Source organism: Phyllostomus hastatus, unplaced genomic scaffold (assembly GCF_019186645.2).
Source record: "Phyllostomus hastatus isolate PE091 unplaced genomic scaffold, TTU_PhHast_1.1 phas_scaffold_501, whole genome shotgun sequence".
In the NCBI taxonomy this organism is placed as follows: Eukaryota; Metazoa; Chordata; class Mammalia; order Chiroptera; family Phyllostomidae; genus Phyllostomus; species Phyllostomus hastatus.
Window position 1 is genome coordinate 68845399 of NW_025334033.1, and position 27193 is coordinate 68872591.

The following is a 27193-nucleotide window of genomic DNA, read 5'->3' on the forward strand; positions in this document are numbered from 1 at the left end:
TTCGGGGGGCTGCCGGCTCGCCCGGCTGCGTCCCTGTCCTGCGGTCCCTTGCGTCTTCCCCTGAATGCCCCTCAGGCCAGGGTTACCTTTCGCCCAGTCAATCCAGCTGAGACTGTCCTTTGGACCCACAGGTCCCTGAGCCCCTTTCCGGGGCTCAAAGGTCACCTAACTCCCTCAGGCAGGGCTTGGGGCCCTTCACTTCCCGTCGTGACACAGTGGGAGCCCCAGATAGCACCGACAGGCCGGAAGTCTGCTTTCCTGCCGGCCAGGCACTTGGTCACCCCCGCCACTGAGGATGGGCCGGGGGTACGATTTTCACGGCAGAAGGACCCAGAGCCAGAGTAGGAGGTCAGCAAGGGAGCCTGGGGGCCACCGGGTCCCTCCGTGGCTCCCGCTGTGTGACCTCGCACCAGTGACCGAACAGCCCTGAGCCTCCCTGAGCCGAGGGAGCATTTGGGAGCACCCAGGCCAGGCCCCAGCAGCTCGGGAATTTGGGTGGGGGAGAGCATGTAGCCCTTCTTTCACAGGTCCTTCCAGAACCTTCACAAGCCCAAGCACTTGAGCAGGGTGCCCCTCGGGGCCCTCAGCTGCCACTGCTGCCCGAGGGTTCCTGCTCTATGGGCTGTCCCTGCTTCTCCTCCGCCCACACTCCCTGGGGGCGGCCCTCAGCCTCGCCCCACCCCCACTGTCCTCTGAAGGTGCCAGAGGTTGTCCCCACACACACAGAGCTCCCCGCGGTGCCTCTGGCCAAGCCTCCACTGCTGGGGGACACCCAGCCCCCACCCCCAAGCGGGGAGCCCCACACCTGAGTGGGCTGGGCCCAGAGCCACGAGCACTTCTCTGCTGGGCCTGGGCGCCCCCTCCGAGTCCCTGCAGGGCTGGGCCCTGGAGAAGGGGGGCCACCCTCACGACCCCGCTCACCGCCCTCCCACCTTGGAGCCCTGCGCCGGGACAGAGCAGGGACCCTGAGCCCTGTCCCCAGGATCAAACCCCGCCTCAGGCTCCGAGAGGCGAGGCCAGAGAACTGGCCCTTGTAAAGGGCACATGGATACCTGTGGGCAGGTGTGGTGTTGGTGTACCAGGGGCCCGGTCTCAAAGTCACCCCGCCGCCACCTGCCGTGTGACGCTGGGCAGGTCCCCTGCCGTCTCTGGGGCCCAGAACAGTCCTCGGTCCAGTGAGGTGCCGTGGAGAGCCTCCAAGGTGGGCCCCGGTGGGCGTGGCGGACACCGGCGGGTGGTGGGCACAGCGGGCACACGTCCGTCACCGCGGCACCCCACCACACCTGCCCAGCGCGGCTGTGTTTCTTTAAGAGAAATATGAACGAGAACAGACCCGGAGGCCGGCAGGGCCGGTGCCAGGATGAGGTCACCGTTCGGCTCCCAGCGAGAACAAACAGGCCTGGGTCCCGTCGAGGAGCAGCGGCTGGAGGAGCGCCACGGGGACCTGAGGGCCACGGGGCGGCGGGGGGGCGACCGGGAGCCGCCGGGTCTCACCGCCCCCACGGGTGACGGGCGCTGGCCGGCCACCCGGAACTGCCCCACGGCCAACTCCTGGCCCCAGCGGAGGCAGCACAAGGCCTGGGCGGGGACCCCACGGGGGCTGCGGGGGTTGGGAAACAGGGCCTGAAAGGGTGGCCTGTCCCGACCTTTCCTTCGAACGTCGGGGTGAAGCGGGGACCCCGAGGTGCTCACCAGCCCCGCCCAAGGTCGGTCGGGGGCCCGGCTGGGAGGAGGGCAGGAGCCCTGCCCCGGGGCCTGCGTGGCCCCAGGAGGGTTCACGGCAAACCCTCCACGCTTCTCCTCCAGGTGCACGGCAGCTGCTCGCCCGGGCAAAGTGACAACGCCGATGATAAGGACGGCCCGGGGTCACACCCCCACAGATAAAACAAGACGCCTCACGCCTGCACCCATGAGGAAAAAAGCCACGTGCTCACACAGGCCGGTGAGGGCGGGGGGGTGGGGGGAGGGTGCACAGTGCCGAGGGCCAGGCGTCCAGGGCCAGAGGACAACAGGCAGTCCCCATCGGCCGGGGGAGCTGACCCAGCTGGGGGGCAGCTGGGGGGCCCCGGGAGGCAGCCCACCTGCATAGTCTCAAAGTGCCCCCCCCCCGCCAGGTTACTGAATAACGACAGGGAGGTGCCACCTCACAGTGGGGACGCCTGTGGCACACTGCTAAACCAGCCGACCCAAGTCTGCCCCCAAGACCAGCGGACACCAGGCGCCTGGTGCCAGGACACGTCACCGACACCGCCTGCCCTCTGGGCCTTTCCCGCCACCGCGGGGCCCCGCCGGACAGGGCCCACGCACGGCTGGTCTGCATCCTTTTTTTCTTTATGTGACCTTGTGTGTTTGACTTTTTTTTTTTAGATTTTATTTATTTATTTATAGAGAGGGGAGGGAAGGAGAAAGAGAGAGAGAAACATCAATGTGCGGTTGCTGGGGGCCATGGCCTGCAACCCAGGCATGTGCCCTGACTGGGAATCGAACCTGGGACACTTTGGTTCACAGCCCGCGCTCCATCCACTGAGCTATGCCAGCCAAGTGGTCTGCATTCTTACAAAGCATCTATGCAGCAACGAAGGAGGAGGGGCCGATGGCTCCGAGGGAGAAGGCTCCAGAGGGGACGCAGCGTGTGGCCCCCGGTTAAACCCTGGACCCGAAGGTCAGTCTCCGAAGCACCACAACAGGATGAGCCTGGTGCTGGAGCCCAGTTTCCTGATGTTGGCTCCTACACTGTCACCACGTGACAGCCCTGGTTCTCAAGAACAAGGTATTGGCCCCTGGCTGGTGTGGCTCAGTGGACTGAGTGCCAGTCTGCAAATCAAAGGGTCGCTGGTTCGATTCCCAGTCAGGGCATGTGCCTGGGTTTCAGGCCAGGACCCCAGTAGAGGGCGCACGAGAGGCAACCACACATTGAAGTTTCTCTCCCTCTCTTTGTCCCTCCCTTCTCCTCTCTCTAGAAATAAATAAATAAAATCTTTAAAAAAAGAAAAAAAAGAACAAGGTATTGGAGGTGAAGGAGTGCGTTAGCTCCAACTTCTCTCAAATGCATCAGGAAGAACCACGTAGTCCGCACGCCGAGAGAGCAACCCGGCAAAAACTCCTGGCAGAGCGAGGACAAAGCTACCGGAGTCCTTGCGCTGTTCCGGCCATGTTTCTGCCACTTCAAACTCACTCCAAAAAAAAAAATAAACTAAAAGATGAAAAGCACCTTCCCCACCGTTTCCAGAAACTGGTGGGAAGCCACGGGCCTGTTACCTGATGCTCACATAACCCTGAGAGAGGTGCCGTTATTTCCACTCTCACGTGGGGAAACTGAGGCCCGGACAGACCAGGGGGCTCACCGAAGATCACGAGGCAGGACGTGGTGCAGCCGGGAGGGGAGCCCCAGGCCCACACACGCTCATGCCCAGCAGAGCACAGGGCCCCAGGGCGCCCGCCCGCTGCAGCCCAGCCACACCGGCTGCCTGGGCGGCGCTGGACACTCAGCCACCACCTGGCTCGCTCGGTGACCCTAGTGGACAGGTGCGCTGGTGGCTCTCCCCGCCTGCGCTGAGTTTCCCCAGGTGCAATACGAGGGTCATCTGGGTCCTTCTTTACCGATCAGCCCAAAGGACATGAAGTCAGCCCCGAGCAAGGAGCTCTTGTCTGGGTGGCGCTCAGGGCCAGGCAGAGGCCCTGGTCCGGAGCAGGGCTGCCAGGGCCACCGGGTGCCACGGAGATGCCTCCAGCGGCCCCGTCGGATGAACCCAACCGGCCTCCCGCCCCGAGGCCCAGGGAGAAGGCGAGCTGAAGCAGGCAGGCGGGCGGGCGTCTCCTCCTCCGCTCTCGCCGCAGGCGTGTGCGTGTAACGGTGTCTCCGTGCACATCCTTGCAAGCACGACACGTCAGGAAGGTGAACCATCACAGGAGAAAAGGCCTTTCCCGTTCCATCTCGGGGAAGAACAAAAAAATCGGCCCCTGAGCCCACGGGAGGCAGCCGTGGGAGTCAGTACCAGCACGGCGCGGGCAGCCTCCGTGGCGTTTCGGGGTCGCCCTGCGCCACGAGGCCTCCAGAGGCGGCCGACGGCAGGCCACTCTGGGGACAGCGGGGAGACGGCTTCAGACCCGGCTGGACCACACACAGCCCTCACGCCTGCCCACGTGTCTGCACTCAGAAGGGGCAGGTGGGCCTGAGCTGGGAGACCCCGGGACGCCCCGTGAAGGCGCTGAGGGTGGGTTTTCCCACCTGTGAAATGGAGGTGGTCACACACACAGAGATGTCCCTGCAGCCAGAATCGACCGCCTGGACACAACCACGGGGTGGTTGGGGGCAAGACAAACACCTCACACAGCAACCCTAGAGCCGCCCCCCCCCAAGCCAGATGCCGGCAGGCACTCAGCACCCCTAATTCTGGCTCCCAGACCACCTTCCCTCGGCAGTGGGTGCCAGGCTCACTGTGGAGCGAGGCTCTTAGACATCCAGCAGGCCCTGGCCAGGCCCTTCTTCCACGGGGACGGTCAGAGGCCGTTGAATGAGGGTTCGAAGGAGAGGCCTGCTCTCAGGGGGCCCAGGGAGGGGCCCAGCCACTCACAGCAGGCCCCTCCCGCCACCCCACCCCCCAGCCTGGAGAAAGGTCACACTGGCAGGGAAGTGGCCACTGTGCTGGTCGCACACCCCCCACTGGGCGCAGTCTGGTTCATCGACAGCCGCAGCCCAGCTCTGCCCTGATGCTGGAGCCCACGGAGCCTGAGACCCCGTCTGCAGGAGGGAGCCAAGATCCAGAGAGGGCTCGAACCCCCCGAACCCCCCAGGGAGTCACAGAGCCAGGGTGAGAAGCCCAGCCCAGGGCCTGCCCACCGACCACCGGCCCCAGGGGCATTCCAGCTACAGTGGAAGGGCCAACTGCTCCCCCAGCCCTGGGCCAAAGAGCTTTGTGGGGAGATAGCCATGCTCCCCGGAGCCACCTCCACTGGCCACGTCCTGCTGCAGCCACAGGCCAGAGCCCTCCGTCCAGCCAAGGCAACTCACTCACTGTACGCACCATCGAGGGCCGGCCCGCCCCTGCCTCCACCCCCAAGGCTGTGTGGCCCCGGCCTGCACAGTGAGCTGGGCCAGGGGGCCTCTGCCCCGGTTCTCAGCTCCAGGCAAGGCCCTCCTGCCCTGAGGCCCACACAGCCTGGTCCTCGAATAGCTGACCGCGCCCGGGCTGGACACCAGGACAGACTCCCCTGCCCACCCTTACGCGTCTCCCGGGAAAAGGTTTGCCAAGGGGGGGGCGCTGCTCTTTCCACAGAGCCCAAGCGCCGCTGAGTGCCAAGTTCCCCACGGGGCACCGAGGTCCCGCTGCACGCAGACATGACAGCACTGACCTCCCAGAGGTGGGTGCCCGGGCCTCCCAACGGGCTGCTAGTACGAGACGGCTGCGGTCCCCTTGGGCCCCAGGCCAGACGAACCTCTGGGGAGGCAGATGCGAGAGGAGCCCACCCCAGACCCGAAGTCGGGGCAGGGGGACCCCGGAGCCTGGGCCTGGCCCCCAAGCACGAGAGGAGCGAAGCAAAGGGAGGAAGGAAGGCTTATTCCGCACCCCCCGCCCTGGGCACCGGTCTGTGAGGGCCACCCCCGCCCAGCCTCCGAATTCAGGGATCACAGGGATGGAGAGGCCTGGGGGGGCAGGTGGCCCGGGCCGCCCTCCTGGGGGTGCAGGCGCCGCCACTCCCCAACAGGAGGTGGGGCTCGGGCCTGCGGCTCCCGAGCGGCATCAGGAGGCCGTGCCCGCCGAGGCTTCCCCCGGAGAAGCAGCCGTGGCCGAGGATGACCTTCCCACGCTGCCGCCTCTGCTGCTACGACGGGCAGAGCTGCGCCCCGGCGCGTCTGGCTCGGAGATCGGGCCGGCACGAGCTTGGGCGCGTTACTCCGGCAACCAGGGCGCGCTGACAGCACCCCATTCACTGGGCTTGAAAAGGCGGTCGGCGGGGAAGAGGCCCAGGGCCGCCAGATCTCCTAACAGCCTCGGCCCGCCCCGGAGCCCCGGGGCCCACGGCTGTCCCAAGGGGCAGACCCAGGACAGAAGCTCCGTGGGCACTGCCTCCATGTAGGGGCCCTGGACGCAGGTTCCAACGATAAGGGCCGGCCCTGGAGCTCCCGCAGCAAAGGGCAGGGGACCGGAGGGGTGCCCACAGATGGGGGTGCTGCCCACAGATGGGGGTGCTGCCCACAGACTGGGGTGGCGCCCACAGCTGCCCGCTGCACACACCCTCTGAGGGCTGGGCTGCGCCAGGGCAGCAAGACCCCACCTTCAGGCCCTGCCGAGTCCTGCATCCCACGGACTCCCTCTGCCCTGCCCCACCCCCACATCCCAGCACGTCCACGCCGGAGCCCCCCAGAGTCGAGAAGCTGCCTTGGACACGCCCGTGTCTCCGGGAGGACTACCGAGGCCCGGATGAGGGAGCTGCATGGATGGTCACATGGGCACCGCTGGGGACCGGCACTCCCAGGCTGCGGGCTCCGTGATGGGACTCTCGGCCGGGCAGGGACCGGAGGTGGTGGTGGGGAGTCCGCCCAGCCTGGAGACCCGCACGCTCCGGCACACGCTGAGGCCGCAGAAACGTCGGTGGGGAGGAGGGAAGGATGCACAGGTGGGGTGAGGACGGAGGGTAGGACGGAGGGGACGTGTACCTGTCCCCGCCTTGGGACTTCGGCACCTGACCACCCCCGAGTTAGCGCTTTCCCAACCGTGGAAGAGTCATTTGGCCGCAGGGTTGGTGAGATTACGTGAAACTCACTTCGCAGGACAGTGTGTGGCAGCCCGGTGTGGTGCCGGACCCCGGCGACATTTCCGCTCCCTCCTCCCCCCTCTGCTGGGCCACCTGGGCACAGAGCCCCTGGCCCGGCCTCCTGCTTCCTCCATCTCCATCCTTCCCCAGAAAGGCCCCCCAGAGCCAGCCCCACGAGGGTGAGGACGCACTGCTCCACGGTCCCCGCGGCTCCTGGGGAAGGCCCCCGTTCCAGAAGACAACGGTGCGGTTTGGGCAGGAGGCAATGGCACTCCCCGGCAGGCCGGCCCGCTGCCCCCAGGCCCGGGCAGCCGTGTGCCCAGGCAGGTGCACAGAGCCGGAGATGCTCCGGCCAGCCAGGGGCCAGGCCTCAGGCTCTGCTCCCAACTCGTCTCTGCTGCCCTTGACTTTGTCCCCGCTCCGGCGTCCCTACTGTCACTCTGGCCAGAGGGCAGGGGCAGACCAGCTCCACCTCCACCCCCACCCCCACGAGCCTCTCCCAGTGCCTCTGAGCCCTAGAAGGGGAGTGATATCCCCCTGGGTGCGGGTGCACAGCGTGGGAGGTGGGCAGGCCACGAGATCGGACAGGCTGAGCCAGCCCCCGAGGAGGGGTGGCCCCGGCACGGCCGCGGCACCGCAGCGGCACCACAGCCGGGGGGAGAACCAGTGCTGCCTGCCCCGGGAGACGCCGTCCGAAACCCACCTGGGTCAGCCAGACTCAAGGGCGGAAAACGGTTCATCCAGGAGGGGCTTTGCCGGCACCGGGGGAACGTGTGTGCCCGAGATCAGCCCTGGGAACCAGAGATCGGGAAGGAGCCACCTCGTCCCCACACCCATGCCCACGCACGCGCACACACACACCTATGCCCTGCCTCTCTCCGGGGTCCTGACACTGAGGGAAACCAGCATCGAGCCGGGGAGCAGCCAAGGGGTCATTTGTTTTAATTATTAAAACAGCGGCCACTCACTCCGGGCCATCCATAACGCCGCTTAATTACCCACCACGTACACCCGCCTGTGCATCTGAGCAGAGCCATAAATCAGCCCACAGTCAGAGCTGTTTAGAGCGTTCTGGCCAGAGACGCGGGGGGAGGGAGTCACCCCTCGCTCCTGCCCAGAAGCGATAAACCAGATCTCGGCGCTGAAGCCCCGGCCGCAGCGCAGCGAACACGCCAGCATGGTGCGCGCCGGGGGGCCAGCGTCCTCCGCCGCTCGGCCGTCCGCTCCCCTCCCTGGGGGCCCCTACCCTGCCAGGCTCCATCCTTTATGTGGTCCACAATGGCCCCGCCAGATGGCGCGGCGTGGCCAGCGGCCTCTTCAAGCCAATCACTCATTCTGTCGGGCCCCAGCAGGGCTGTGGGCAGGACACCAGGGACCTGGCCCACGCCGCCTGCTCACCCCTGCCCTGCCTGCCCCTGGCCCCCAGCCCCCAGGCGCAGGCAGCTCAGGGCATGGCTGTCGTTGCACCTGGGGCAGACGCGCCCCCCAAGGGAGGGGGCAGGACCACCAGCAAATCCAGGGGTCCCTCTGCGGCTGCGAGGCACCGGGATGAAATGAGGGTGAGAGGCCCGGCGGGGAAATGCCCCCCACTCCCACGCGGCAGAAGGCACGGTGCAGTGCTGCCAGCCGGCGGATGTCCATCACCCCCTCACATGGGCCCCCCAGCCCCCACGTGCCAGCATCCCCAGCCCGATCCCCGCGGGCACGGGGTCCTGCGGGGGCCCACGCAGGAGCAGGCGGGCCGTGCCTCCTCTGGGCACAGCCAGACGAGCTGCTGGAGCCGCACCCTCCCTCTGAGGACGGCCCCCCCCCTGGAGAGACTGGGGGTGGCAGGCACCCGCCCTGGGCAGAGGACCCTGGGCTGCGAGAAAAATGGCCGTCACAGGCGCTGCTGCGGTGAGCAGCCTGAGTGTCCCCACCCGCACCTGGGGGGAACACATCCCCAGCAGGGGGGCTGCTGAGCCCTCCTGCGAGGGGGGCATGCCTCTGCAATTCTCCAAAAGTCACCAGCTCGCCCTCCCGGGGGGCTGGACACACGCTCCCTCCTCGGGCACCCTCCTCGGGCACGAGAGCCTCCCTCTTCCATCGGGAAGCGCGAGAAGTTTCCTGTTTTGCTCTTTTTCTTTGGAATGAAGCAGTTTGCCAGTTAGAGGCCTTGTAGCTCTGGACACCGCCTCCTCTTACCCGGGAAGCACCTCCTCTGCCCCATGTCCCCCCCACGCTACCACCAGGACTTACCCCCCTGCCTGGGCCCCCTCTGTAGCTAGACATGTGCATCCCCGAATGGGGTTCGGCAGGAAAGTCAGCAGTTTCAGAGGCCCCCTCCCCCAGGGAGCCTTCTAGGATTGCCCCCACAGAGGCTACATGCTCTCCAGCAACCTGCCCCTTTGCATCAGCGCCTCAAGCCCTTTTTAATTCTCGTCTCAGCATGTCATCCCTTCCCAGGTGGCCTCCATCACCTGGCTCTGTGCTCTCTGAGGGCAGGGGCCCCTCTGCTATGTGGGGTGACCCCTGCACGGTGCCTGGCTAGGGCCAGTGGTGGAGAGTGTCTGGGTAAGACCACCAGGAATGTGAGGCCGCAGCCGGCTGCTGGTTCCTCCAGGCCCATCCCACGGCACCGGGAACAATGTCCAGCCTGTTAAGTCCCCTCAGTGACCCTCCAAATTAAATTGTCCTTACAGAAAGATGGGCAGGCAGCCAACCTGAGGCCTTCTGGACAGACTGAGCCAGCTTAGGGGGAGGATAGACGGGGGGTGGGGGGGCAGAGGCAGGAGAAAACGGGGGCGGTGGGGGCGGTGAGGAACGTGCCCTTGTCCGCAGCATGCTCAGGAACTGCCAGGAATCCCGGCGGCAGGGGCCGCGACAGCCCCCGGGGGCCAGCCCCAGGGAAGTGGGGGAAACGGACGCTACCCCGGGGCGGCCTCGGGCCCCTGAGCACGCGGTCAAGCGGCGGCACTCGGCGTTAGTCACGGGCCACTGACCGCACTGTCCCCCCAGCTGGTTTGCCAAAGGGAGCCGGGTCACACTAAACTGTGGCCGCTTGGGGACTCTGTCCCGGGGCCCCGGCCCCAGCGTGCTGCAGGAACTCCCATCGCTCCCACCCCCTCCCACGGCCTGCCCGCCCCAGTCCTGCCGCAGCCTCCGGGGCTGAGAAGCTGCCTCCCAGGTGGCGGCAGGACTGTGGGGACAAGGCGAGAAGCTGGCTCCCAGGGTCACACTGCTCAGTGGTGGCACTGCAGGACCCAACTAGGTCACCACCAAGACTTAGAATGTGCAGGTCCAGTGTCACCGAGGGAGAGCTGGCCCATGACACCCGGCCTCCCTGCACGGGGGCCCTCCCTGCACCCCGCAGCCCTCAACTCAGAAGCCAAGGGGCCGGAGTGCACCGGGGCGGGCAGGGGGGAGGGGGCGCCACCCACCTTCCCTAGGCCTCACCGGCGGAGGGGGCACCCATGTCCTCAGAGCTCGCGTGTGGGGGAGGGGGCAGGGTTTGCACCCAGATACAAGGAACGGCCCTGCGGCTCTGGAAGGTTTACGGACCCAAAGCTCATTTACCCCAGCCCACCCTTCGTCGGAACCTCGGTGACCCTGTTGGCCAGCTGACACGGCCTCCCCTAAGTTTACAGCTTACCGCTTTTCCACATTTCAATGTTTTTAATTTTTCAATTACAGTTAAACAGCAGTACATTAGATTAGTTTCAGCTGTGCAGCTCTGTGACGCACACACCTTACAGGGCGACCCCCCCCACCCCCCGCCACGAGCCCGGCACCCACCCGGCGCCGCACACGAGCTCCCTCCAGCACTGACTCTGCCCTCTGCGCTGCGCTGCGCACCCCTGTGTGTTTCTGACCAGCGATCTGTGCACCTGAGCCCCACCGTCACCTCTTCCGCCCCGCCCCCACCCCTTCCACCTGACGACCGCCAGCTGTTCTCTCCGTGCCCGGGAGTCTGTTTCTACCCTTGTTTGTTCTTCAGGGCCCACCTGCATGCGAGTGGAATCACATGGCGTTTCCCTGACGTATTTCACTGGGCGCAACACCCTCGGGCCCACCCACGCTGGGGCGAAAGGTAAGAGTTCCCTCCTTTTTATGGCCGAGTAATATTTCACGTGGCACGTGCCTGCTTATCCGCTTGTCTGCCGATGGGCACTGGGCTGCTTGCAGCCGCTGGAACTGACGCCGCGCTGGACACGGGCTGCGTCTCTCTGTTCCGATCAGTGCTTGGGGTTTCTCCGGATAAACACCCAGAGGTGGAACTGCTGGGACACATGACAGTTCTATTTTTAATTTCTGGAGGGCCTTCCACACGGCTTTCCCCCGCGGCTTTCCCCCGCGGCTGCATGCTCACCCACCAACGGTGCACCGAGGTTCCCCTTTCTCCCCATCCCCACCCGCTCGTGTTTGCTGAGTTACTGAGGACAGCCGTTCCGACAGGTGTGAGGGGACAGCTCATTTGTGGTCCTCATTTGCATGTCTCCCAGCTCCCGTGAAGCGCTCCCACTTTCTAACTGCAGACGCTTAGGGTCAGAGAGAGTCTGTGGCTGACCAGGTTTGCTCGGCAAATGAGGTCGCCAGCCCCGGAACCCCAGGCCCCACCAGGAGCACTGGATGGCCTGGTACAGGGGCCTCCCTGCCAAAGGTGGCCACGTGACAGCCACCAAGTGGGGGTGGGGGAGGTGGGGGAGGGGCATGAATCTGACAAGCCTGCACAGCAGAGCATGGCTTCAGCACAGCCCCCTGTCCCCACGGAAGGATCTGGAAGGCTCCGGAAAACCAGGGGTGGTCACGGAAAACCCCTGCCCCAGAGGCCGGCTGCTGAGCCGGGGTCCCAGGCATGCGGGGGCGGAGGGCACGGTGGGGGAGGAGGAAACTGAGGGCGGGAGGGAGGCTCTGAAGGCTCCGAGCCGGGCTGCAGGGCTGGGCTGGGCCCCCTCTGCATTCCCCAGGCCTGCCGAGGAGCAGGCGTGGATGGTCTGGAGATGTCAGCCGGGAAAGGCCGTGCCAGGCACCGGGGGCCTCCGGCCGCCCTGGGAAGAGGCATAAGCAACACCCAGTCCTTCCCAAACCAGCCGGCCAGCACCGCGATGTCCTCGATGCCTGCCCGCCCGGTGCATTCGATGCACTGTCCCCTTCCCCACAGTGGCCCTCTCCTCTGCCCCCACAGCCCAGGACTCACTCTCCCAGGTCAGGAAGGCTGGAGGGAAGGGGGGGCCAGCGGGGAGGTGCTCTGCCCCCCCCCCCACCGCCGGGTGTAGGGACCTGGGGCACAGCCCTCTCCGGCACACAGTGCACCGTGCTGAGGGAGGAACAGGGAGAAGGGCCTTCCATTTCCCCGCAGAAGTCAATCTAGGAACCCCCCCGCAAGAGATAATCCGCAGCCTGCAGTGGTGCTCCCCTGGGACCACCACAAGCTCTAGAATAACCGCAGCCTGAATGTGAGACCGTGAACACTCCACGGGCATTGGTGCTGGAGCAGAGGTGTCCCGAGATTTATGTAACCGCAGAGACAGGGGCGTGCGTGCCAGGCCCAAGGTGGGAGGTGGGCCACACCAGGCGGCTGGGGAGACCTCCCTCCTCACCCCCCATGGACACGGGAGCCCAGCAGGACACCAATCCCTCGGGCCAGGCAGCCCCCCTGCTGCTTAGTGACCATTGTCCGGCCATTCTGTGGGCAGCCCAACCCCAGCAGAAAGGACACTGGGACAGCCGCAAACATAAACAGACATCCAGCGGGCCAGCAGGGGTGGGGTGGGGGCAAAGGGGAGACATAATGACCCATGAGGGGTGCATGGTCACCCCCCACCCAAGGCCAGGGAAGGCAGCTGTGGCGGCTGATGGAGAAACTCCGGCCACCTCACAGGAGTCCCAGGAGGGCAGGGGAGCAAGCCGAGAGGGGCCCCGTGCTCTCTCAGCTGCATCCACACCAAATGCCTCTCGTGTCAAAGGGACCTGGCCCTTCCTGAGCGCCGTGGCTGGGAGGCTCGCTCACCTCCGTCACCACTCTGCCAAGGTCATCTGGGCACTTACCAGGTGCCAAGCGTCCTGCCGAGTACGGCACAGGAGTTCTCTCAGACGCACGAGGGAGGCACTGTCGTCGTCCATTCTGCAGATGGGGAGACTGAGGTCTGGGCGGGGGTATACACCACCCGCATCGCACACCACCTATGCACGTCTGTGTCCAGCGTGGTGCCTGGTGGGTCTCAGGCTGAACCCGGGGCTGCCCCACTCACGGCCACTCTACCACTTAGCCCATCACTCACGGCCTCCCGGTCACACCCTGGAGAGCGAGCGAGGTGCGGGGGTCCCCTCACCCGGCTCGGTGCACTCCTCGCCCACCTGCAGCACCGGACCTGCCTCTTGCCGGGCATCTATGACCCAGAAAGGCACTGAGCAAACCGCGCCCCGTGCTCACCTGGACCCCTGGGCCAGAGCCCACCCGAACACCACATCACGCTGTCGCCCCGGCTGGGGTGCCTGCCTCCCTCAGGCGGCAGGGAGCTCTCAGGGGCTCCTCGATCACCTGACCGTCCCTCGCCCTTTACTGAAAAGAAGAGACCCAGACAGCTCTGGTCCCCGACCCCGAGGCCAGAGGCAGAAGATGAGCTGGAATAATAGCAGGACCCGCCAGCCCCGCAGCCTGCTGAGGAGGTCCGGCGCTGTGCCGTCCACCACACCCTGGACACCAGAGGGCCTGGGCACCCCGAACCCTCTGCCCTCCCACAGCCACGCTGACTCCCCGAGCTGCCCAGGCCCCCACTGGGACCCCTGGGCACACGCAAACACTCAGAAGACTGCGTCTTCCTGACAGGTGGGGGCAGGCGGCCAGACGAGGCCGTGAGGACGCTGCCCGGAAGAGACACGGCCTCGGGACCGAGTGCCCACGCCGAGGGGGACGCGGACCAGAGGGCGAGGGCGCCGAGCCGGGGCCCTCGGCCGGGCTCTCCTGGGGCAGGGGAACAGGCCAGGCCGGTCACACGCCCCACACGCTGCCAGCTGCAGCGTTATTAGTGGTCTGGCCGGTCGCCAGGCACAGGCTCCCAGGAAAGGGCAGATGAAACGTGGCTTCGGCCAGGCTGTCAACAAAGGAGAGGACTTCCACGTCACAGACCGACCTGGGGCCGGAGGGGAGGGTGAGGGGCTCCCACTGCCCTTCTGGGGAGGCTGCTGCTGGCCACAGCAGCGGGAACACGGGCCTCAGAAATGGGGGGTGGGCCGACGAGGGTCCCAGGCTCCCAGGGGTCCCAGGGGTCCCAGGAGGGGGTGCTGCAGAGAGAGGCTGCTCCAGGGAGGCCAGGCAGAGGGAAGGTCAGATCCCAGCTCTCAGCCTGAACACGTCCAGCCCCTCCCCAAACCCAGGCCTGCAATGCACTCCTGTAACAAAAGCCCCACGGGGCCCGCTGGCTTTATCCACGAGGGAAGATTCGAGTTCATCTAGTTCCCAAGATGGCCCAATTGCAAGGAGCCTGAAACCAGGCCCAGGAGCCCCCGGCTCTGGTGTCTGAAGCACTGGTGTCGCCGGGCCGGCGGGGTGTTTGCTCAGCTGCACCAGGTGGTAGGTGTCCCGCGCGCCCCAAGGCTATATATAAGGACAGCCCTGCCCCATGGCTGCACACCCCCCCTCCCCGGCCCGGGGACCCCAGCAGTCACAGGCTGGCCCCTGGGGCTAGGACAGCCTGCGGCCGAGAAATCAATGCCCCCTCTCTGGGGAGGCTGGAGGAGAAGACAAGACACAGGGACCTGGTCGCCCAAGGCCACAGAGCCAGGGCACTCCAGAGCCGACTCCTAACCCCGGGCGCCTCCAGCCTCCCGTGACCACCCCGGGCGGCCTCATTGGAGCCCACGGCACCCGGTCAGCTCCACGCCTCCCAGGTGCCAGTGGAGAGGCAATGACCGTGCAAAGGCGGCGGCTGGGTGGCTGCCCCGGGGCAGGGCTCCGAGGCCGGACACGTGCTCACCAAGGACGCGTGCCGCGTGCTGATGCTGGAGCTGGTCAGCAGCGCCTGACGCTGAGGGCCCGCCATGCCCGCCGCGCACAGTGCGGGCAGAGCAAGGGGGCAGGGACGGCTCCCAAGAGGGGGGTGTTGACGTGGGGCTGGGACTGTGCCTTCCTGGGACCCAAGTGTTCCCACAGGCGGTGACAGCCGCGTGTGGCCTCACTCCTTACGCACCTGAGCACCTTAACCACCTCACCCCACCCAGCCTCCCCGCAGCCCTGCAGTAAGGAAGGTTCTCGCATTCCCTAACTTGACCCACAAGGAAAGAAGGGCGCAGAGGTTAACCAGCCAACCCAAGGCCACACAGCAGCCAACAGCGGGCCCCGTCCAGGCGGGGGCCCTGGACACAGCTTCCTCCCACCAAGCTCGGGACAGTTGGCTTGTGCGCCTGGCCCCTTATTGCACACAGACTCTGTGCTGTGGGTCCCTCATCAGTTCTGCTTTACAGATGAGGGGCCGCCGCAGGGGCCAGAAGTCACCCAGGCAGAGCCCAGGGCAGAAGGACCAGGGGCTGGTCTTCTATGATCCCTCTCGTTGGGGGTGCAGAGGGGCTGGGTTTGGGACAGTTATACCCAGCTGGCCGAACCTTCTAAGGTGGTAACAGGCCAGCAAAAAACCTCCCCAGGGGCTGGCAGGGCAAGGGAGGGGAGGGGAGGGCGGGGGGCTACGACCACCAGGCCAGGCAGGAGAAAGGGAAATGCATTCAAGGACCCTGCGATCTGCCCCGCAGGCCCCGGGAACGAGGCTCCCCACCCCCCAGAACCAGACGCAGCGAATCTGTATGTTAACCTGCCGGGCCGCTGACCACAGAAAACGCAGACGTCACGGACAGGCAGCTTCGGGGGAGGGGCAGAAAGACCCAGGCCCTCGATGCAAACAGAAGGCCGGCGGCAGCCAAGGCTGGGGTGGCAGAGGCCCAGCAGCGTGGGCGCGTGCACCCACCCCCACTGGAGAGCGGACCGTCTGGCCCCAGGAGATGGGAAGGGGCCACCTGCCCCCTTCTCCTGGACTTCACGCAGCAGGGCCTGCCCGCCCGCTGTCCACCCAGCCCTGCCTTCTCCACCGTTGCCCGGGCAGCCCCCACCTGCCCGCAGCCGAGGCTCAGGAAGGAGCCTCGGAGACAAAGGGAGTCCGGCCTAGGGGACCACAGGCTTTCCCGCACGCCACACAGGCAGGGTCAGCCAGAGACACAGCCATGGGGGGGCCTTTCCAGAGCTGCCGCGTGGAATCCAACCCCCACCCCACCCCACCCCAGGTGTCTCCCTGAGGTCTGCCTGCTGAGGCTACTGCAACAGCAACAAAGATGTACCCGAGTATAAAGACACCCAGCTCCCACGGCTACGGTGACGGAGGGCCTTTTGCACACGTGTGGTGCTGGACTGGCACCAGGGACCCCGCCTGACAGGCAAGCAGTGGACAGCGGAGACACAGCCCCCGGCAGAGGAGGCCGGGGTCCCTGGGCGGGTCGCTTGGGAGGGAGCAGGCCGGGGCCCCCACCACCCGGGGGACCGGCCCCGGCCCACGGCTGCTCGTGCGCTCGGTGGCACCTCGGACTGGTTGCTTCCTCACTCCGCCGTGCGCAGCCAGATTTACGACGCCGGCAAGTCCCGGGAGAGCGAGGTGGACGGGAAGCTGAATCACAGGTACAGGGTGACTTGCGGCCGGGCCGGGCCCCGCGGATGTGAACGCTCCAGGTTCCTGTGGCCGCTTTCAGGCGCCCGCTCCACCAGGCTGCTTAGAACAACAAACCCCCTCGCCCCTTCCTGCTGCTGTCTGACTCACGGGTGAGGTGGACATCACTGGGGCCCAGCTTCCTGTCCCTGCGTCCCTGCCCAGAGGCAGAGGGGCCGAGGGGCGGGTGAGCGGTGCAGCGAGACGCTGCTCAGTGGGGGCATCCTTGGCCCACACGGGCCAGAAGCAGGAGGTGCAGTGGCCCCCGCCCTCCCCACGTGCTGTCCTACCGGAAGACTCTCGAAGTCAGCTGCTAGGGCCAGACTCCCCCCAGGTTCTCCCACGCCCACTGGTTCTCGTGCACAGGGTGCAGGAGGAACCAAAGTGCAAACTCCCGTGACCCTCCGCCCCCACCCCCGGTCAGCCCGGCGGGGCCCCAGCCGTCTGTGGGTGGCCACGCAGCCGTCCTCTGGGGCTCCCTCCCTCCCCCCGTTTGGGGGCTGGGGGTCGCGATGGTCTGAGTGTTTGTGTTCCCCTAAAATTCGTAGGCTGAAGTCCTAACCTCCCACGGTGGTGGTGTCAGGGGGCGGGGCCGCTGGGAGGTGAGGAGGTCATGAGGACGAAGCCTCGCCTCCTTCAAAACCGAGCTGGTTTTGCCGAGATAACCTGGAGTGCACAGCTGTCTCCTCCTCCGGTTCTTCCCAAGAAGGCTGTAAAAGCTGCGCGTCTGGCCTGGGTCACTGGACACTACAGGGCCTCCGATAGACGCACCTGACCCCCCCCCCGCCCCGAGCATGTCCCCCACCGGGAAACCAGAGTATATGGTGTCACCTCTGCCTGGCTTTAGATCAAACCCCAACTCAAAACCGCGCCACCCACTCTGCCCACCGGGCCACCAGACCAGCGGCAGTGGCCTCCGCACTGGACACATCCCCACCGGCCTCCACATCCTCCCCAGCTGCAAAGCCCCCGGGGACAGCCCCTGACCCACCAAGCCCCCCGCCCAGGTGGTCCTGCGGCCATCTGTGTAAGGTCTTCCCAGCACTCCCCCGTATTGAAACCATCCTGTCCCCCGGTCTGTTTGCTAGTTTGTCTCCCTGACAAGACCGAGGTCTGTCTGGCTTCTGGGAGGGTCCCAGGGGCATGGAAATGGACAAGTAACCGTCGTGAAGCAGGGCTCCATCAACAGCTGACGACAGAGCGCACAGCCCAGCGCTGCAGCGGAGGGGGAAGGGCAGGAGGCCTGGGTTCCAATCCCCCCTCTCTGGAGCCTCAGACTGCCCTGCCCAGGTGCCTGGGCCTCTGAGCCCCACCTTCCGTGGATAAGATGGGATGACAGGGACCCCACAGCCGGGGGCGTCATGGAAAGGCCAAGGACGGAGCCTGGTGCCAACGGGGACAAGCACAGCACCCGCAGCTGGCCGTCCACCCAGAGTGAACGGCAGTGGCGAGGCCCCTGGTGCTCCCTGCGGGGCGTGGAGCCCCCAGGGAGCTGGTTCTGCCCGGTTTGGGGGTTGCTACAACCTGAGTGTTTGTGTTCCCCCCAAATTCGTACACTGAAATCCTAACCTCTAACGGAGGCGGTGTTAGGAGCTGGGGCATCTGGGAAGTAATTCCCAAAGTGATTCACCAGAAGGCGACCCTGCCAGCACCTGGACGTTGGACATCCAGCCCCCAGAACTGTGAGCAGTGCCCTTCCGTGGTTCCCGACCCACCCGGTCAGGCGCCTTCTGTCACAGCAGCCCCAGCGGATTGAGAAAGGGGTGCCTGCCCCCGGGCCCCAGGTTCCACCCCCTTAGAGGGGCTGCTCTGAGGACCACTGAAGGCCATGGGGTCTCACATGGAAAACCACAGAACCCTCGGCTGCCGCCAATGGGCAGGCGCCAGCTGTGGCCACAGCCTCCTAGGTCAGTCCCTCTTCCCCCACGCTGGGCCTCAGTTTCCCCAGAGAAGGGCAGGCCCAGGGCCTCGCTGACAGCCGGCAGGCAGTGATGAGGCCACCGGGGCCTGGCTGCTCTGGCCCGAGAGGGCAGCCACAGCCGGGAGCCCGAACGCCCCTCCTGAACAGGGACCCTCGCAGCTGGGTGCACAGGGGACAAGCCATGAGCATATGCCCCAGGGACCTGCTCCCCCCATCAGCTCTGCAGCCACCGGGAGGCCTCGCAGGTGAGATCCAGGTCAGCGAAGACATCGGTGGGGGAAGCGGCTGCACCTCCGCAGGCCGGGTGGGTTCCAACCCCCCAGAAACACTCCCCCTGGCCTGCCTGCTCCCTGGTTCCCATCTGCGTCTTGCCCGTCACTCCCGCTCAGGGCGCTAATGCATGCACCAGCTGAACAACAGTGTCCCTGCCACCACTGCCCTGCTGCCGCTGCCCGGTGTACGTCCCTGACCCGCACAGCGCCACTGAGTGTCCCCGAGGCCACTCAATGGCAGAGGGGCCCAAGGCATGGCGGGCTGCTGACACAACCTGCCCACCTCAGCCGTGGCAGGTGCAGCAGTCACCCTGGGTCCCCTGGCACGTCCCCGGGGCTCCTTTGCCGCTGGCTGCGCAGGTCGCAGGAGTCTGCTGTGCGGACACCACGGGGGTGCGGTGGCAAGGACGCTGCCTGCCACACTGGGCGCCCAGACCCGGCTTTCCTCCGTCTCCTGGGCCCGGCGCCCCCCCACCCCAGGCACCATCTCCCGGGGACGTGCACGAGGGCCGGGGACACCCAGGGCTCATCAGGGAGGCCGGGGTCTGCCAGGTGTCCGCCTCGGGACCCACAGCCCCGCCAGCTCCGCGCCTGAGTTGTCAGCTGCAGTGAGGGCTTCGTCATGAGCACCGGGGCGGGGGGGGCCAGGCTGTGTTCTCGGTAGGGGACAGCGGCCGCCCTCCTCCCTGCCGTCGGCGGGGGGTTGTGGACAGAGGGAGGGTGCCGTGGCGTGTGAACACCAGCGTGGTGACGCACTCACCTGTCACCTACAGTGTGAAATGCTCCCGGAAAAGAGCTCAGAGAAGTCAGCTCTCTTCTGAGGAGGCGTGGGGGGGGGGGGGGCACAGCACTGCTATTAAAAGAAGGGAACGAGTCCCCTCTCCCAATTACTCGTGATCCACTCGCCGCCACACCGCCGCCCAGCCGGTGTGAGCACCTGACGAAAGGTCCGAGGCAAAAATAGAAGCTGGGGAGGGCAGGGGGGCACTTTAACGCTACGAAATGTGAGCAAGGGGAGCGAGGGGTGCGGGCGGCTGTGGGAACCCCGCAACTCACACACGCTCACGTAGTCGCACACAGACACACGCACGTACTCCTTGTACCTTCCTTCCAGCCCCAACCGCCCCTTCCCCACGTCGACCTCCTCGCTCCTGTCCACGCAGGGGGGGCACCGAGCCTGGGCAGGTCAGAGAGACCCTTGGGGAGCCTGGTCAGGGTCAAGGCTAGAGGCCACGTGCCCTCTCCCCACAGCTGGGTTAACCCGACGAGCTGACGGCTGACCCCACAGTCGGGGACTGGGGCTCAGCGGCAGGTCAGGGGGTCCCAGCCCCGGCTTCCTTCTAGCTCACCTTGCAGGACCCACGGGGCACCCACAAAGGGCCCAGGGTTCTCCAGACGCCGCTGGCAGCCAGAAGGCCACTGACCGACCCACCCCACCCTCCCGTGGGCGTTCCTGGAGCTCAGCCCTGGTGAGCCCAGACAAGACACCCAGGATGGGGTGACCCCAAACAGCAAACACGCAGGTTTGGGATGGCCGGAGGAGGCCAGGGCGGGGCAGGGGCTGGCCGCCTGGGGACTGTCAGGGTCCCCGGCCCACCCCCAGCCCCGCTGAGGAGCTGAGAGTGCAGGGCAGCGTGGGGGGGGGGCACATACCAGCTCCTGCCTGTCGCCTCTCCTGACCCTCCCACACCATCTTCATCCACTACAAGGACACCGGGCATGGAGGGTGGTCAGGCCGTCCGCCCGAGGCGGCCTGAGGCCAGACCCCCCGCCCCTCCCCCACCTGGCTCGGCCCCAGGGCTTCGGGTGTCTCAGCCTGGGGGGCAGGGCACAGGGGAGCCCCAGCAGCGCTCGCCTTGCTGAACCGCACGCAGCCCAGTGAGTCCCTGGGGCAGGGCCAGCCCTTCCTCTCGGCCTCCCGCTCCCGGGGCCACAGCCGGAGAGCAGACCCTTCCAGGAACCCAGGCACCCGGGCGGCCTGACCCCCGGCCCCCAGAGGAGCAGGGCCGGGCAGCTCCAGTGCAGCCCTGGGGCGAGGCCACCGAGTCCGAGGGCCTCGTCTGTCCCACCGGGGGCGTCCACAGCACCCCAGCCACTCGCAGGGCTTGCTGGTGGGAGGGGGTGCCAGACCAACAGCGGTTTGGATACGGCAAAGGCTGCGGTTGAATGAAACACGCCCCGGGAGACCCTCTCTAAGCAGCGAGGGTGAAGGCAAGAACGGTGGAAGGTGGGGGCAGCACATCAGCCACAGCCTGAAAACAAGCAACACTTTCCAAACGGGGGGCAAGGAGACGACAGGGCAAAGCACGGGGGCATGGACATGCCCGGATGGTACTCAGGAACTGCTACTGGCCTGGGGTCACGGAAGGTTCCGGAAGAGAGGGGAGGAATCAGGTCACAGAGCACTTTCGACTCTGTTCCCAGGAAGCTGAACTTGACGCTGAGGCTCAGGGCCCCTACAGGGTTGGGTGCAGGGGGAGAAGCGAGGGGCTATGTATTAAGAACATTCCAACCCTGGCTGGCGTAGCTCAGTGGATTGAGCTCGGGCTACGAACCAGTGTCGCAGGTTCGATTCCCAGTCAGGGCACATGCCTGGGTTGCAGGCCATGGCCCCCAACAACTGCACATTGATGTTTCTCTCTCTCTCTCTTTCTCCCTCCCTTCCCTCTCTAAAAGTAAATAAATAAAATATTTTTTTAAAAAAAGAACGTTCCAGAAGGGCAGAGTGAAGGCTGGAGGTGGTGACCCTGGAGACAGGGAGGCCAGGTGGGAGGCTGCACTGAGAACCCTGAAGCAGAGGGTGGGCGAGGGAGGGTGCAAGCCCCCCACCAGCGCGGGACAGACGAGGGAGGAGGCAGGTGAGCCCACGCTCACCCTGGCACCTGTTCACCGTAACCCCGTGCTCGGCAGGGAAAGGCCTGCGCAAGGCAGGGTGGACAGAGCCCTGCGATGCCACGCCAGGCTGGTCTGGACCCCGCCGGCACAGGTGCTGCCCTGGGAGCCCCACTCCAGGTCTCCGACCCCGGGGTGTGTCCTTCCGGGCAGGAGGGCGGAGCATGGCTCCAGCATCCTTCCCCTCCTCACAGCAGGCTCTCGGCCACCCCCAGGGGGGCAGATGCCCAGTGACCTGCCCAGGGGTGGGGCACCGGGGAGGGGGGTCCTGCTCCCTGGCCAGGGGCGCCCACAGACCCTGCCCCGGCAGCCCCAACAATTGTGCCTTTTGTTTCAAGGGCCCATTGTCTGCGGGTCTCTGGCTGCCCCACTGGGGCCAGAGGAGGACTTCCAGAGGATTTCTCAATGGGCTGGCAGACAAACATCCTGTCAGCCGGACCTGCTGCTCCTGGGCTGGCCTGGCAAGGCCACAAGGGGGCGGGGCCACAGAGGGGGCGGGGCCAGCGACCCTCCAGAGAGGGCCCTGAGAGGAGTAGCCTTTCTAAATGGAGTGACCGGCTGCGTGGTCTTGCACCAGGAGTCGGTCAGAGGACAGGCTGCTCAGTCTAAAAGCTAACATCCGCGGTCTCAGTCACTTCTGGCGCAGGCACGGTAGGTCGCTGCGTTTCATGAACCTCCATTTGCTCCTCCCAGCGGGCGTGGAGATCAGCTGAGTGGCCAGTTTTCCCACAGGGAAACTGAGGCTCACAGAGGTGGCAGGACTCACCCGAGATCACGGTGGCAGTGTGGACAGAGCCAGGCGCCAACTTCTCCCTCCACCCCACTGCCACGCTCTGCCCCCCGTGTGACCTCGTCCACTCTCAAAGACCCATGCCTCATGGTCACGGCCACCCCTCCCAGGTGATGCCCAGGAGGCGGAGGGCAGGACCTGGACCCCCTGCCTTGGGGAACAGACAGAACGAGCAGTAACGACCACCCAACACGTCTGTAAGGCCGACCTGGGCAGGGCTCGGGGAGCTCAGGGGTCTCCTACAGAGGAGGGACCCCTTCGTCTCTCCCTTCCCAGACTTTCTCCCCCCATCCTCTAAGAATTGCCCGAGGTCAATGGTCAGAACTGCCCCGTTCAAGGCCTCCGAGGGAGACAATTGGCTTCCTGATTAGAAGAAGAAAAAAAGACGTCGAACCTGGATGCATTCCAACCCCCTACGCAGCCGCCCTCAGAGACCCCTGACCCAAGGGTCCACTTCACTGGTGACAAAGCGGAGGGAGGGAAGAGAAGGGAGGAAGATACAGCCCTGTGGGGGGCCCCAACCGTAGCAGACTGTCCCCTACCACTCCCCGGCCCGAGGGCCGCCCCGGTCACACTGGACCAGCTGTGGGCCTGGCCCGGGGGCAGCGGCCTGGGCGCCCAGTGCGCCGGAGAGCAGCGCAGGCACACCTGCAGGAAGGGCCCCTCCGCCCCTGTGCCCCCATCTCTGCTGTCGGCTCCTGCCTCTCCCCGGAAGGCCCTCCCGGATCGGGAGCAGGACAGGCAGTGGGCGGGCCCTCCGGCCGGGCGTCCCACCCCCCCAGCAGCCACGCACAGGTCTGCCCCACGAATAAACGAAGCCGACTTCCTGCCACCAGCCCCTGCTCCCCAGTCCAGCATCCCTCCCAGCTGCCCTCCCCGCCGCCCGGCTCACCCCAGCCACCCCTCTGCACTCCCCAGCCCACCCAGGCCTCTGGGAACACAGCCGGTGACGGGGAGGTCCCTCCCACTTCCTCCAGCTGCCAATCAGCAAACCAGCGAAGGGTGGGGGGCGAGTGGGGAGGAAGCACCTCTCAGCTGACACAGGACCCCCCTCCTCGCACTGGCATCCCCGACAACAAAACCACCAGCCTCACGGCCAAGCCAGTAAATTAGCACCTTTTAGAGTCAGATGTCACTGGCTGGGCGCTGACCATCAGCCCGGGGCCCGGCCAGCCGGCCAGCTTCCTTCGGCACCAGGGCACGACTATTCAAGAGAAGGGGACCCACAGACCCACTCAAAAGTCACCAGAAGGCAGCAATTCCAAACCACATTGGGAGGCTCTCCTGTCTTTATTCTGCTCCTGCTGGCGGCGGCCTCGGGGAGCCGGCACGAGGGGCCGAGGGCTGGGGGCAGGCTGGGCGTGGGGTGGCAAACGATCCCTCCCGGCTGCAGCCTTCTGATTCTGGGTCAGATCACTCCCCTGCCTGGGCGAGCACCTGGGCGAGCACCCGGGAGGGGGACCCTGCAGGTGAGGGCCTGTGGTCGGAAACTGGGCCACCGCCGGCCCTGAAGGCCTCGGAGCAGCACGCACGTCCAGGAGCCCGAAAGGCCCGGGTCCAGCTGGACGGGAGGAGCCAGGATGGATGGAAGCAGCCGGGGGCCTGGTCCACCTGCCTCGGCTCAGACAGGAGTCACCTGAGGCCAAGGGAAGGTGGGGAGCCACGGAGGCAGAAAGGAAATGAAGGAGAGAGAAGTCCAGGCAGCAAAGATCTGCATGAAAACCCACCCACCCCAAAACCCTCCGCAAATACAACTTCAGGGCAGAGGCAGAAGGGGCGGGCCGGCCGAGGACGGAGGGCCGGCGGGGGTGAGCCAGAGCCGGCCGGGGAAGGGCAGGTGCGACCCGAGACGGCCAGGTGTCCCGGACGCGCGGCCAGCAGACCGAGGGAGCCCTGAGGTTCGCCCCGCACCCCGGCATCCCGCGTGGGGTTTCTCACTGCACACACCCATCACGTCCATTTACTTTTATTTTTTAAAGGCTTCGGAGCGGCGCCTCCCTGAGCCTCCTCTTGTGGTTTGTGGTCTTTCCTGGGCCCCGCCCCACTCTCAGCCTCAGATAAAAGCCAGGGGTCGTGGCCCAGGAAAAACCACGAGTTCACAGTCGCGTCAGGGTCCCGAGGTCAAGGGGTCCACGGGCCAGTGCGGAGAAGAGGGCAGAGCAGGCCCACGCCTCTCCCCACTGTGACGCCCCCATCCGAAGCCCCCTCCCCCCCGAGCCCAGAGGTTCCAGGGCCCCCGCCTGGGCACAGCTCCCCCGCTGCCCCTCCTGCTCGGGGAGTTTAGGTTGCACCAGAAACAAGGGGTCTTTTCATCCCACAGCGACTCAGCCCCACACACGGGGGAGCGGCTCACGTTGCCCATAACCAGGCCACACTCCCAGGGAACAAGGTCTTAACTCAGTGCAAGGGGATTAGGGGCGCAGGGGGAGAGCAAGATGGGGTGGGGACCTCCCCACACCTTCAGGAGCCGCTGTCTGCCCCTGTCCCTCCACAGGGGCAATGCTGGCAGAGGGAGGACGCAGTCTCGGTGGTGGGGGGACAGCAGAGGCCGGCTCACAGAAAACCAGCCCCTGCCCCCGCCTGGAAACGGCCCCCAGGGGCAGCAGGAGGCACCTGGGGCCGGAGGAGTACAGGGGGCGTTGGGACCTCCAGGGCGTTGACAGCAAGAACCCCACCCACCCCCCACCCACAGGGCTCCCACCACGTCAGACTGTCCTTGCATTCCAGAGCAGAGTGGTTTAGAAGGGGCTCTCCTCTGACCCTGCCGGCCAGCACCTTCCCCAGGGGTGGGGCGCCAGCCTGCCCCCCCACCCCCACTTGCAGGAGCCTGCAGGAGCCTGCACGGGGCAGCATGACAGCAGGGCCAGACCCCAGGTGCGGCGCATGATGGCCTCACGGGCCGGAGCAATGGCCTGCAGCTGGGCCCAGGCGCCTCCTTTCACCCGGGATGAGCAGGGGCGAGACCGCCGGCCGCGCCGCCCGCCGCCCACCGCCCGCCACCGCCTCAGAGAACCAAGAGGGCAGAGGGAGCGGTGGCTGCTAGCAGCCAGGCCTGCGGCCTCGTGGGGGGACTGAGAGCAGGCGGGCCCGCTGGCCTGTGTCCATTCATCCCCCCTGCCCTGCCCCTCCATTGTTTTAAAGCCCATTTCTTTGGTGGCTAATCCTGCAGACCTCTGGACCTCATTTTGAGGATAAGGAGCTGCGGGCTGGGAGGCTCGGGGGGCTGGGCTCGATGGGAGAGCTCAGGGCCCCCCACCCAGCCACATGGCCCCTCCCAGCGGGCGTCCAGCACACACACTCAAACCCACACACGGCCACCAGCAGAAGGGACGTCGGTGCCGTCTGTGGCTGTGGGGCAACCACCAAGCCCGTGGCTCCACGCTGAGGAGACAGGATGACTGGTCCCACATCCTGTGCCCATCCCTCTCCAAGGGATGACAGAAGCCTCAGGAAGTGCGGGACCTCAGCAGGCGGGGGGGGGGGGGGTCGGAAAGGGAGGGTCCCACTGCCCGCAGAAGCCCTAGGGGGCAGGGAGTCCCCGACACCCTGCTATCCTGGAGCCAGAGCTTCCTTCTCAGGCAGGTGGGCACCCCAGCCTCACAGCCCCCCACAGCCCAGCAGGAGTCTCTGGAAGAACGGAAATGCTCCTTTTCTTGATTGTCAACAAGGCGGGAAGCTCCTACCACTCAGAAACTGAAACCTTCCACCTCACCGAACCGAATTAGACGGAAACTGAAGCAGCCGCCGGCAGCTCGTGGGCCGCTCGGGGCCAGAGCCAGGAAACCTTGGAGAGGGCGCTCCCCCCACGAGGCGGGGGAGGGCGGGGGGGGCACCAGGGGCAGCAGGATGGTGGCCAGCGGGTCACTGGAAGTCTGGGCCTCAGGGTCAGGAGCGAGAAGTGGAGGCAGACTGGACGCTGAGCATGGGGCAAAGTGCCCACCACGGGCAGGGGCTGCCGGAGAGGCAGCTGGGAGCCGCCCCCAGGGGGTCCTGCTCTGAAAGCCGAGCCCAGAGTGGGCGGCAAACACCAGTGAGAGGGGTCTCTCCCAGGACCCCGGGCTGCGCAGGGCCAAGAAGCAGGGTGGGGGTGGGGTGGGGTGGGGTGGGGAGGGCAACCAGCCCCCAGGGCTTCCCTGGGACAGGGGGAGTGCAGGGAAGGAACCTGAGGGGCAGGACGACAGAAGGGAGAGGACTGTGTTGGCTGCTGGGAACAGGGCTAGGGAACAGGGCTAGGGAACAGGGGCCTGTTTGCAGGGGAAGGAGGAACAGGTAGGAGGCAGTGGTCAGGGAGGTCCCCCCACAGGAGGGGCCGGGGAAGGGGAGAGGGGGCCCCGGCCGGCCAGGACAGGAGGCGCTGCAAGAGGGAGAAGCCCACCGCTCCATTTCTGCCCGGGAGGACCGCGGTGTGTGCACATTCCAGAAAACACGGAGAGCCCGGAGAAAGGAGGAAGGGCAGGGCAGGGGCGTCCCCCCGTCCCAGCAGCCGCAGGAGATGGGAAGCAACTGGGAAATCGAGCCCTCTGAGGGCCTCGCATGCGGGCAGCGCGGCCGGAACCCGCCACAAAGGGCCACTCCCGGAGCAGGCTCATTAGGGACGGGAGCCGCGCGGCCGCGCTCGGCGACACGGGCTCATTCAGGGCCGGCGCACAATCGGGCCCTTGTGGGGGGTGGGGACAGGTGCTCCGGAGCCTCTGATTCCAGAGACAAGAGGGAGCCTCCTTGCCTTACAGCCGGAGACAGGCTGGGGGAGACAAAGAGATGCATCCCCTGACAGCGCCGACGGGCTATTTTTGGAAATGGGTCGACTCCTCTCCCGAGCTGCCACCTCGGTGCCACCGGCCCTGCCTGCATCTGTCCCCCGAACGCCACAGCCTTAGAAGGCCCCCGCCTGTCTGGG

At 66.3% G+C, this 27193-nt stretch overlaps 1 protein-coding gene and 1 long non-coding RNA gene across 5 annotated transcripts in view; one reads left to right on the forward strand and one right to left on the reverse strand.

The window, feature by feature from the left end:
* The window catches only part of CCDC85C (coiled-coil domain containing 85C), a 65861-nt gene that overhangs the window by 28213 nt on the left and 10455 nt on the right, over positions 1-27193 (reverse strand). The window lies entirely within an intron of this gene.
* LOC123807964 lies at positions 1403-3169 on the forward strand. The gene is made up of 5 exons (XR_006783735.1): positions 1403-1706; positions 1807-1942; positions 2115-2312; positions 2509-2770; positions 2961-3169. It is a non-coding gene; the product is annotated as an uncharacterized LOC123807964 (long non-coding RNA).